Below are 10,134 nucleotides of genomic sequence, written 5' to 3' on the forward strand. Positions count from 1 at the left end.
TGCAGAGCCGATACGGAGCCGCCGCTAAGATTTGCATCCCACCGCAGTTTCTGTAATATTGTATTTTCCTTCCAGTTTTCGAAACACTTGGTCAGAATACGGGTTTATTCATTGGAATACGTCATGGATTAATCATGTCAGCAAAGAGGTTGGGAACTGGTGCTCTAAAGTCTAGGTAGAGGTACTTTTTTTTAGTACTAGATTTTACCTTGACTTCTTACATCATTTGACTTTAGTAGTAGTTAATAGAATTCAGATTTTTAAATCCCTCTTTATTTTCTATATACCAGTGAGTTGATTGAGCCACATTACACTAAAAAGTATAAATAGGGACGCCTGGGTGGCACAGCGGTTAAGCGTCTGCCTTCGGCTCAGGGCGTGATCCCGGCGTTGTGGGATCGAGCCCCACATCAGGCTCTTCCGCTATGAGCCTGCTTCTTCCTCTCCCACTCCCCCTGCTTGTGTTCCCTCTCTCGCTGGCTGTCTCTCTCTCTGTCGAATAAATAAATAAAATCTTTAAAAAAAAAAAGTATAAATAAACATGGACATAAATGCTGGAGTCAAAAATCTCATTTCAGAGGAACCAGTGATCACTAATCCTCAGGATGCCGTTTGAATATAAGAGAGCGCTTCCTTTGTAATGATGGATTTTCCTTTTGGAGCTCTTAATTACTGCATGACTGACTCTATGCCATATAATGAGACTGAGTATAGCTGATGTTTAGCTTGCCTCTTTTCAGACTGCTCTTCGTTTTTAAATACTACCCATATTTTATGGAACTACTCAGGAAATGTATCCTTTTAATTACTTCTTTGTATAACACTCAAAAGGGCTGAGGCATTTAGGATAAACTAGAACGTTGTCGTGTGTTTATGAATACTTGTGTAAACTGACAGTGTGTGATTTCCCACAGTCTTCCAAAGGCCTGTTGAGTTATCGATACGTTGACATTTTAGCTGTTGTAGTTTCAGTAGTTGGGTTCAGTGAACATTTGTGGAGGACTGCTTACTTCTAAGCTCAGGGTGGTAAGAAGAGTTAAGCGTAAGCCTGAAAACGCTTCTGGTTGGTGGGGAGCCCTCGTAAGATTTACTTCATCTGAGCAACCCAGGTATTGAGGGAACATCTGAAAGCTACTGTCTTGGAAATGTTTGAGAAGTGTTTCTAAAATATTTAAAAATACCTGAGTCACGTCTCTTTGGATAGAAGAAATTGATATTAAAAGCCCTTTTTTTTAAAGGATGATTGTCTAATACTCTTTAAAAAAATCTTTCTGATACTTGTGTTTTATACGTTTCTTACTTTTTACCCAAAGCATCTCTTTAGTCTTCTGGAAAGTGCCCTGCATTGTGTATGAGCCTTCAAATTACAAAACACATTTTCATTGTAACATAAATCTGTTATCTTTGTGCTGGCTAGCAACTGTTTATAAGGCTGTAAGGTCTGATAAGCTCCGTCTCGATCTCTTTCACATACTTTGGGCCTTTTGCAGTTCATTTGAGGATGATGCATTTTGCTATGTATGACGTTAATATTTTCAAGTAAGCAGTCTCTACCACCATCAGGTGATAGTAGTTCCTGTAATATTTTAATACATACATATTAAAGTGTGTGTGAAAATCTAAAATGGTAATAAATACGTTTAATAACAGTTGTCTTGTGGTTGTTTTCAACGTACATGGAGATAAGAAAAGACATGAACCTAATGTACAATTTCTCGATTACCTTGTGATATATTATTCTCTTATTAATTCATCAGTTTTACAGATGAGGATTTGCTTTTAAACTGTAAATGTCGGGGCACCTGGCAGGCTCAGTCAATAGAGCATGGGACTCTTAATCTCAGGGTTGTGAGTTCAAGCCCCCCATGTGGTGTGGAGTTTACTTAAAAAACTAAAGAAAAAAAAAATAAATGTCATATTACTCATATAATGGAGAATTTTTTATTTTTTATTTTTATTTATTTTTATTTTTATTTTTTTAAAGATTTCATTCATTTAGTTGACAGAGACAGCCAGCGAGAGAGGGAACACAAGCAGGGGGAGTGGGAGAGGAAGAAGCAGGCTCCCAGCGGAGGAGCCTGATGTGGGGCTCGATCCCAGAACGCCGGGATCACGCCCTGAGCCGAAGGCAGACGCTTAACGACTGCACCACCCAGGCGCGCCGTGTGTGTTAAGAGAAGGTCCCATGTAAAAAAAAAAAAAAATTATATATATATATAATGTATGCATATGCATATGTGTATGTGTATGAAGAACCTGTGATAGAAAATCATCCCAGGCAGAAAGAGATTGCAACCATGGTTCTCTTGGGTTTTTATCTCTGGGTCTCTCCCATCAGATGTTAGTCCGTGGTCCAGCCTCTGACGTTGCCATGTCCCCTTTGTCGTGAGCACTCTATGAAGGTGCACACACGAATTGTGCCTTTCCACAATGTCAGCTTTATCTAATCATAAAGCAAAGATAATTATAATTTAAAAGTATGTTCAGCGTTCCAAACTCAGTGACATTTCCCCATGTGATTACCTTGACTTCTTACCGGCCCACAGAGCAGAACGTAAGACAAGCCACACAACAAACAAGGTAACAGAAGGTTTTAGGAAACAAACAGAAGTCAGTCTGTGGGTGCGGCTGAGGTTGAGATAAGGCCTGGTTCTGGTCGGGGTCAGCTTCGCACATACTGCTTATTATGCTCCAACAGTAAGTATCTCTGTTCTGTTCAGAGATAATCTGGCAGCTGCCTTTTTTAAGTAGTCAGACATAGAGGGGTCATGTCCGAAGAGTGACAGTTTGCTGCAAAAATCCTCTCCATTTCAAAGTGATTTTAATCAGCCATGGGCCCCTGCTCCTGCTTGTGGTTGTTATCAGTTCTGGGGTGTCAGCTGATGCTGATCCCGGTGATATCTCGTGGCTACAATACCCTTTTTTTTGAAAGTAGGCTCCACACCCAGCGTGGAGCCCAACATGGAGCTTGGACTCACGACCCAGAGATCAAGGCCTGAGCTGAGATCACGAGCTGGACACTTAACCGACTGAGTCACCCCGGTGCCCCTCTGCAGTACCCTTAACTGCGTGCATCATTGCTTAACACGGGTTCCTGTTTGAAACAGACTCCTGCTTGACCTGAGTGACCCCATCTTGCTCTCCACACCCTTCCGCCCTCCGCCACTTACTAAGTTCTCCTGGCCTAAATATGATTTCTTTTCTCCACAGATCCAAGATGGGACAAAAATTAATTTAGGAAATCAAAGGGGAAAAAATAACAAAAGCCTAGAAATGAATTCACAAAGCACAAATATCTTATTCTTTTTTTTTTAAGATTTTCTTTATTTGTTCATAAGAGGGGCAGGATGGGGAGGCAGAGGTAGAGGGAGAAGAGGCTTCCCACAGAACAGGGAGCCCGATGCAGTGCTCGATCCCAGGACCCTTAGATCACGACGTGAGCCAAAGGCAGACGCTTAACTGACCGAGCCCCCCAGATGCGCACAAATTTCTTATCCTAAGATGACAGGAACATAATTTCACTAACAAGACTTGTTTTCTGTCCTTACCTTGATTTGTCACAACCATATTTATTATCTTTAATATACGGCCTGATCTGTGCATTCCCACTGCTGGGGAAATCCGCTTTCTGCATACTCAAAAGCATGTCCTACACGTTTAACCAGATGCTGAAATTTTTGTTTTTTGTATTTTTGTTTTGTTTCTTTTTTTTTTTTTTTAAGATTTTATTTATTTATTTGACAGAGATAGAGACAGCCAGCGAGAGAGGGCACACAAGCAGGGGGAGTGGGAGAGGAAGAAGCAGGCTCACAGCAGAGGAGCCTGATGCAGGGCTCGATCCCATAACGCTGGGATCACGCCCTGAGCCGAAGGCAGACGCTTAACCGCTGTGCCACCCAGGCGCCCCTGTTTCTTGTTTTTAATAGTCTGAAGGATCCCTCTTGTTTTGGGCTCATTTGCAGACAACCTTCACTGAGCTCAGGGTGGGCTGAGGAGGAAAAATCTTACTCTGATTCTGGTTGCTAATTCCTTTCCTGTCCCCTGAAGAGCCAGTTTACCCTCGAAGGCCTCTACAAACTGGCGTGGAATTGATATGGGTGGGGAGGCCTGGGAATGTAGAGTGTGGGGGGGGTGTCATTTAGATGACGGTGAGCCCTAGAGTTTTAAAGACAAATCTGGAGCTGAATATCATGTATGCACAGAGGACAATCTTAGTGACCAATACAGCAATCACCCAGAAAAGAAAGGTACTACACTGCCTGAAAAGAAAACCTGTCCGAAATCTTTCCGGTGGTCATCAGGCCCTGCTGGACTTCTGTTTCCTTTTTATAGGTGAGATTCGCCTGTATTCTTCTATTTCTTTCTTAAGCTAGTATGAGTGGTTGCTGTTCCATATTGTCAGGTACCACTAAGGTATAGTTTAATCCCATTGGTGATTTTTAAATCCTATAAAGCTAAGAGCCTACTATAACATAATGAAGAATATTGATCCCGAATCAACATCCATTCCAGACATTCACTGTTCGTGTAAGGAAATAGAGTGTGACAAGAATATATGTCTAAGAGTATTCATCACACTATTATTTTTTATCCAGTATTAAGGGGAAGATTGCCTTGTGTGTTTAAAACATGGAAAGATTTTAATGGCAGCAGAATATAAGGAGTTCTTAGTATGAGAATGGTCAGTCTACGTTAAGGAAAAGAACCAAAATCAATTTGTACATAAAATACGATGGCAACTATAAAAAATGTACAGAAAAAAAGATAAGCAGTACTAGTTGCCTCTGCTTAGTAGGATTATGAGTTTTTTCTGCTTTTTATAACTTACCCACCCCCAAGGAAACTTACCTCCCAAATCTGCACTTAGATCCCACGGAACTGAGAGTCATACTCCCTTAGAATTAAAAACAAATTTTTTTTAACTCAGTTGAGCTTTGTGGTGGAGAAATATTTTTGAAGACTCCAGGACAAACATTTCTTCCTATTTTGTAGAGGTATTTGTGCTTTTTTAGGCTGAGATTGTTGCTTGAGGGCTGTAGACTTCACGGGCGGGCAGGGGGCGGGGAGGGCGTGGTGTTCTTGACCAACTTGCTTGAGATCAACAAATCAGCTACAGCTCTTAACACAGGGCTTAGCGCGTGGTAAGCCCTCAACACTGAGCTGTTGACCGTATCGGCGCAGCTCTTACATCACTTGCGAATGATACTCGAAGATGAACGGTCGTGTGAGCTGAGCTGAGGGCTTTGGCTACTTGAATGTACGGATGAATTGCGGAGGCTGCTTCGGACAACAGGCTTGAGCAGTGGAATCCTGAGCAAGGCAACGGAACCCACAGCGACCACCGAGCTGAAATCAGTGAGGCTCTTGAAGTGACCCACCTCGAAATAGCCATAGGCCCTAACTGACCAATGGACTACTTACAACCGGGCACAGTTCCTAAGATTATCAAAAAAGGTTTCGAAAATTCCGTATGTCCCCATACCCCCTTACCCCACCCCTGTAGCTGTGGCCCCTTACCTCTGCCTGGCGGCAGATAGTCTCTCCTGTCCTGCCCACTGCTGTCCTGCAGTGTGATCAATAAACTTCTGGGTCTTTTGCTCTGCCTTGGGTGCAGTCTTTCACCACCTAGGCCACGTGGTAGCCCCACACGAATCACCTGAGGGATCTTGTTAAAATACGGGTTCTAACTGAGAAGGTGGAAGGTGGGTACTGAGATTCCGCTTTCTTAACACATTCCCAGGTAATGCCAACACGGCACTGGGGATATCTGAGTTGCAAGAATCAAACTGTATTTTCATCCCAATTAAAGATAGATGCAGCGAATACCCCAATATGGAAATCCAACTTGAAGAATGCCGTGGGAGTTAAACTGTGTTACGGAACAGTATTACAAAACGGGGAAATAGTGGCGAAGCTGGACCTGAAATCTTCAGTTTTTAGGTAAATCCACCAGACATATCTGAATATAATTATGACATATTTCATAAGTAAAGGCAATTTTGCAAAGATTGTGAACTATTTGAAATGGCAAAGCCAGTAACTATGTAGCCAGGTTCATATTAAGCTGTAGTCACAGTATTCTGGGGAGAAGCCAGAACATTAAAATTGATTTTCATATAAGGATAGTGGTGTGCAGATGGACCACATGAGAAAATGGTGCCAATTTTGGGGGAAGATTGAGAAATTTTCAGAGGTCGTTTTTTCTTCTCTCATCATGCTTGAACGATTTTTCTAGGCATATCAGTAAATTGGGCAATACTGAAGTTGATTGCTTTCCAATAGAAGATCTAAGAGGAAGAAACCTACTGGAAAATTACAAGTGGAATCCTGTTAAAACGTGCCTGAATGGGACTTAAAACTTGGCCCGGGCACATAAGAAATCTTGCTGTGTTGGACAGGAAAATTTCCTAAAGCAACTTCCGTGCCTCTTTAATCCTTTCCAGTAATTCCACTGACCTCTCAGCCTACAAAACTTCTCATTTCCTTGGAATCCATCACTTTCAGGGACAATGTTTCAGAATTACAGTCATCTAGATTCTATGTTGCAACCCTCCAAAATTAAGATTATACATAATATTTGTTGCCAGAACCTTTTTTCTTGCTCTTGTCGGTTTTCCCCAGTGTTAATACTACTCTTAGAAATGTCAGTCAATTTTTTAAACAAGGAAATGGGCATTTGGGGATTATTTACTTTTTGCATTTCTTTATACATTGTGTTTCCCTGTCTTATTTTCAGTCTTCGGAATAAATGAGAGGTATAAAAAGTTGAAAGGGCTTTTACATATTGGAAAATCAGATAGGTATAGGAGGGTTCAAGCTACAAAATGCCGAAGGTGCTGTCAAATTCATCAGACAAATCAAACTGTCCGATGCTGTATAGACCAAAAAGAGCTTGAATTTTATCTTGCAGTCATCAGGGCTGTGTTCAACTCTCATTTGGCCTGAAAATGGAAGTGTTGTTTGTTTTTTTCCCTGATAATTAGATATTAAATTTTCATCAAGAGCTCATCTTATTCTTTTTTTTCACTGACTTTTTTTTTTAAGATTTTATTTATGTATGGGGGGGACACGAGCTGGGGGAGGGGCACAGGGAGAGGGAGAAGCAGACTCCCTGCTGAGCAGGGAGCCTAATGTGGGGCTGTATCCCAGGATCTGAATGAAGATCATGACCTGAGCCGAAGGCAGATGCTTAACTGACTCAGCCACCAGTTGTCCCCCCTTCACTGACTTCTTAATCTATGTCTCTTCGTATGAGCTCTTTAGTGAGTTAATCACGAAATGAAATGTTTCTGTGCTTGAAACTTAGGAATCTTTAATACAAATACACTATGTGAAAGTGGTGTGGAGAACAAAGGCAAAAGAAATGTAGAAAAAAATTAGACTTCCTTACAATGTACAGCCCATTGGCAAGTACTTGGGACAGGCAGAGTGACCTTCCTCCAGGGCTCAGTTGCTTCAGTGTTAAGACTCTGCTAGAGGCAAAAGGCAACTTGAGCTTGACATTAGCCCGACTTCCAGGATCCTGGAAGTTTTCTTTAACATGCGAAAGTTCCTTTGGAAACCTCCTTTTTCTCTACCTCTCCAAGATATGTTAGCAACCATCCTCCAAACAGATGGCCCACTGATACACATTTGAAGGGTCTCATGATGAAGGTTTACTAGACAGAAGTAAGTGACCTTATCCTAACAACAGCTGGCCCCCAGGGTCCTGGAAACCTTGCTTCCAAATTCCTTAGAGACTTATGCTATCCTTAACCCCCTCCCAACTTGAAAGTATATAATCAGTCACTCCTCAACCCCAGTGCAGCTCTTTCTCCCCACAGGTCCTGTCCTCATGCTTTAATAAAACCACCTTTTTTGCACTCTTAAAAAACACAAAAGCAACAAACAAACAAACAAAACCCCACCTTTTTTGCACCAAAGACACCTCAAGAATTCCTTCTTGACCATTTGCTCCCAGACCCCAACACACCGCACCAAAAGTATTTGTTTGTGGGGCTCCTGGGTGGCTCAGTTGGTTAAGCATCCAACTCTTGATTTCAGCTCAGGTCTTGATCTCAGGATTGTGAGTTCAAGCCCTGCACTGGGCTCCACTCTGGGTGTGGAGCCTACTAAAAAAAAAAAAAAAAAGAAAGTACTTATTTGTAAAACTGGGTTTTATAAATGTGAGGTTTCATTGTTACTAATAAGCCATTTTTTATTTTTTCTAAAATTGAGTATCACTTTTCTAAAATATGAATTATGAAAAAACTAATGAATATTGGTTAGGGATATATAACACAGAAAGAGAATATTGCCATTGAGTAAAAGCTGGTCTGACTAGCCCCAGCTCCTTGCCGGCTAACACTCCGCACATCTTCATGACGTCCGCATCGTAGCACAACGACGATAAGAAACCTTGAAATCCTGAACTGCCTTCTGAACTCCCAGACAGGGAATAAATGGTGTTTGATATAGTTCAAGTCAACTGTATTTTACAGCATTTTGACTCTTGAAAAATTATTCAATATGGGCATACGATGGTACCTGCCTCTTAACCAGACAATATTATAACCACATCTTCCTATTCTCCAGTCACGCCAGCAAGTATTTATTAAGTACTATAGGTGCCCACATACATGGTGAGGTTCTCTCCAAAATTATCCATCAGAAAGAGGGAGTTGCTTTATATTTGGGTCTTTACAAAGTCGTTTTAGAGTTCTCTCTCAAACACATAGCTTTGACAGCAAGGTACGGCCTTGAGAAAACATGAGCATGGAAATCACCTCAATCAATACTAGTTTGAAATGCTTGAAGAGGTCACCTGAGAGAATTGCTTTAAGATAGCAAAGAAATTTAACATGAATTTCATCACTTTTTCTTCCCAACTACTAGTGTGGATCTCACAATAAACTTTAAAAAACAATATTGTATGGATTACATTATAAGGATCAAGAATAAACAGCTATAAGATGTACTATTATGCAAATGCCTAATTCCCACAGACATCTGCTCTGGACTGAATTTTGCCCCCCCCCAACCCCAATTTATATGTTGAAGTCTTCACTCCCACTGTGACTTACCTGGAGATAGGGCTTCTAAAGAGGTAATTAAGGATAAATGGTATTGTAAGGGCAGAGCTGTAATCCAGTATGTCTAGTGTCTTTACAGAAAAGGAAGAGACACCAGGGATGCATGGGCTCAGAGAAAAAGGCCGTGCTAGGATGAAGCAAGAAGGTGGGCTTCTGCAAGTCATGGAGCAAGACCTCAGGAGAAACCCAACCTGCCAACACCTTGATCTTGGACTTCCAGCCTCCAGAACTGAGAGAAAATGAATTTGGTTGTGTAAGCCCCCCGCTGTGGCAGCCTGAGCAGACTAATGCGGCATCCTGCATGAGTTTCCCAAACAAAGTAGATGGAAATTCAGATGATGCGCCCTGGAAACCTTGCTAGATAACTCAGAGTGGCTCTGGTCATGAGGAAGAAGTGAGTGGCAAGGATGTTTGCGAAGAGTTTGATCGAAATTGTTTCCTAAAATAAGCACTAAGAAAGTAATGTTTAAAAATGGTTTTAAATATCAAAAGCTAATGTGTAACTATTTTATCTATATCCCTTTAAGTATCTTCTTGAGTTTGCCAAAAAACTTCATTTTCATGAGCTCTTATTGGGGGGAATGGGAGACTACCTTGTAATTAGGATTTATGCAAATATGGTTTTATTTTCATATTGGAATGAAGTATAGCTCTCATATGAAGAGATATTATTTAGTATGAGTGCTCAGTTCAATTGTGGAAAGAAAATGACATCATTGTGTATAGAATTCACTTTATTAAAGTGAGTTTCAAACAAATACTGTTTGGATAAGTTTGGTGGGGGTTGATCCTGTAGATATATAGTATGAATAACTTACTTATTTTTAAATAACACATCAAATGAGAACCCTCTCTCTTATCCCATGCCCTGGTGAGAGGTGACCATCGTTTTCTGGTTCACAGAAAATGCTGGCATTCACTCAAGATGTTCAGTGATGTCTTCCCATTTCTTTTTCTTTCTGGTGTTCTTTTTTTCTTCAGAAACCATGTATTTCTCATCCTAATGAGTTACAGGTAGTAGCTCCAAATTATGCATTTTCTTGAAATGTTTATGCAGAAAACT

At 41.1% G+C, this 10,134-nt stretch overlaps 1 protein-coding gene across 1 annotated transcript in view; it reads left to right on the forward strand.

The window, feature by feature from the left end:
- PM20D2 (peptidase M20 domain containing 2) overlaps window positions 1-1,648 on the forward strand; it is a 16,455-nt gene extending 14,807 nt beyond the window's left edge. The window contains exon 9 of the mRNA XM_040627533.1: window positions 1-1,648. This exon is cut by the window's left edge and continues 614 nt beyond it. The gene's annotated coding sequence lies outside the window, so the exon portion shown is untranslated.
- The last annotated feature ends 8,486 nt before the right edge of the window (window positions 1,649-10,134 follow it).

The sequence above is a fragment of the Ursus maritimus genome, unplaced genomic scaffold (genome assembly GCF_017311325.1).
Source record: "Ursus maritimus isolate PB19 unplaced genomic scaffold, ASM1731132v1 scaffold_13, whole genome shotgun sequence".
In the NCBI taxonomy this organism is placed as follows: Eukaryota; Metazoa; Chordata; class Mammalia; order Carnivora; family Ursidae; genus Ursus; species Ursus maritimus.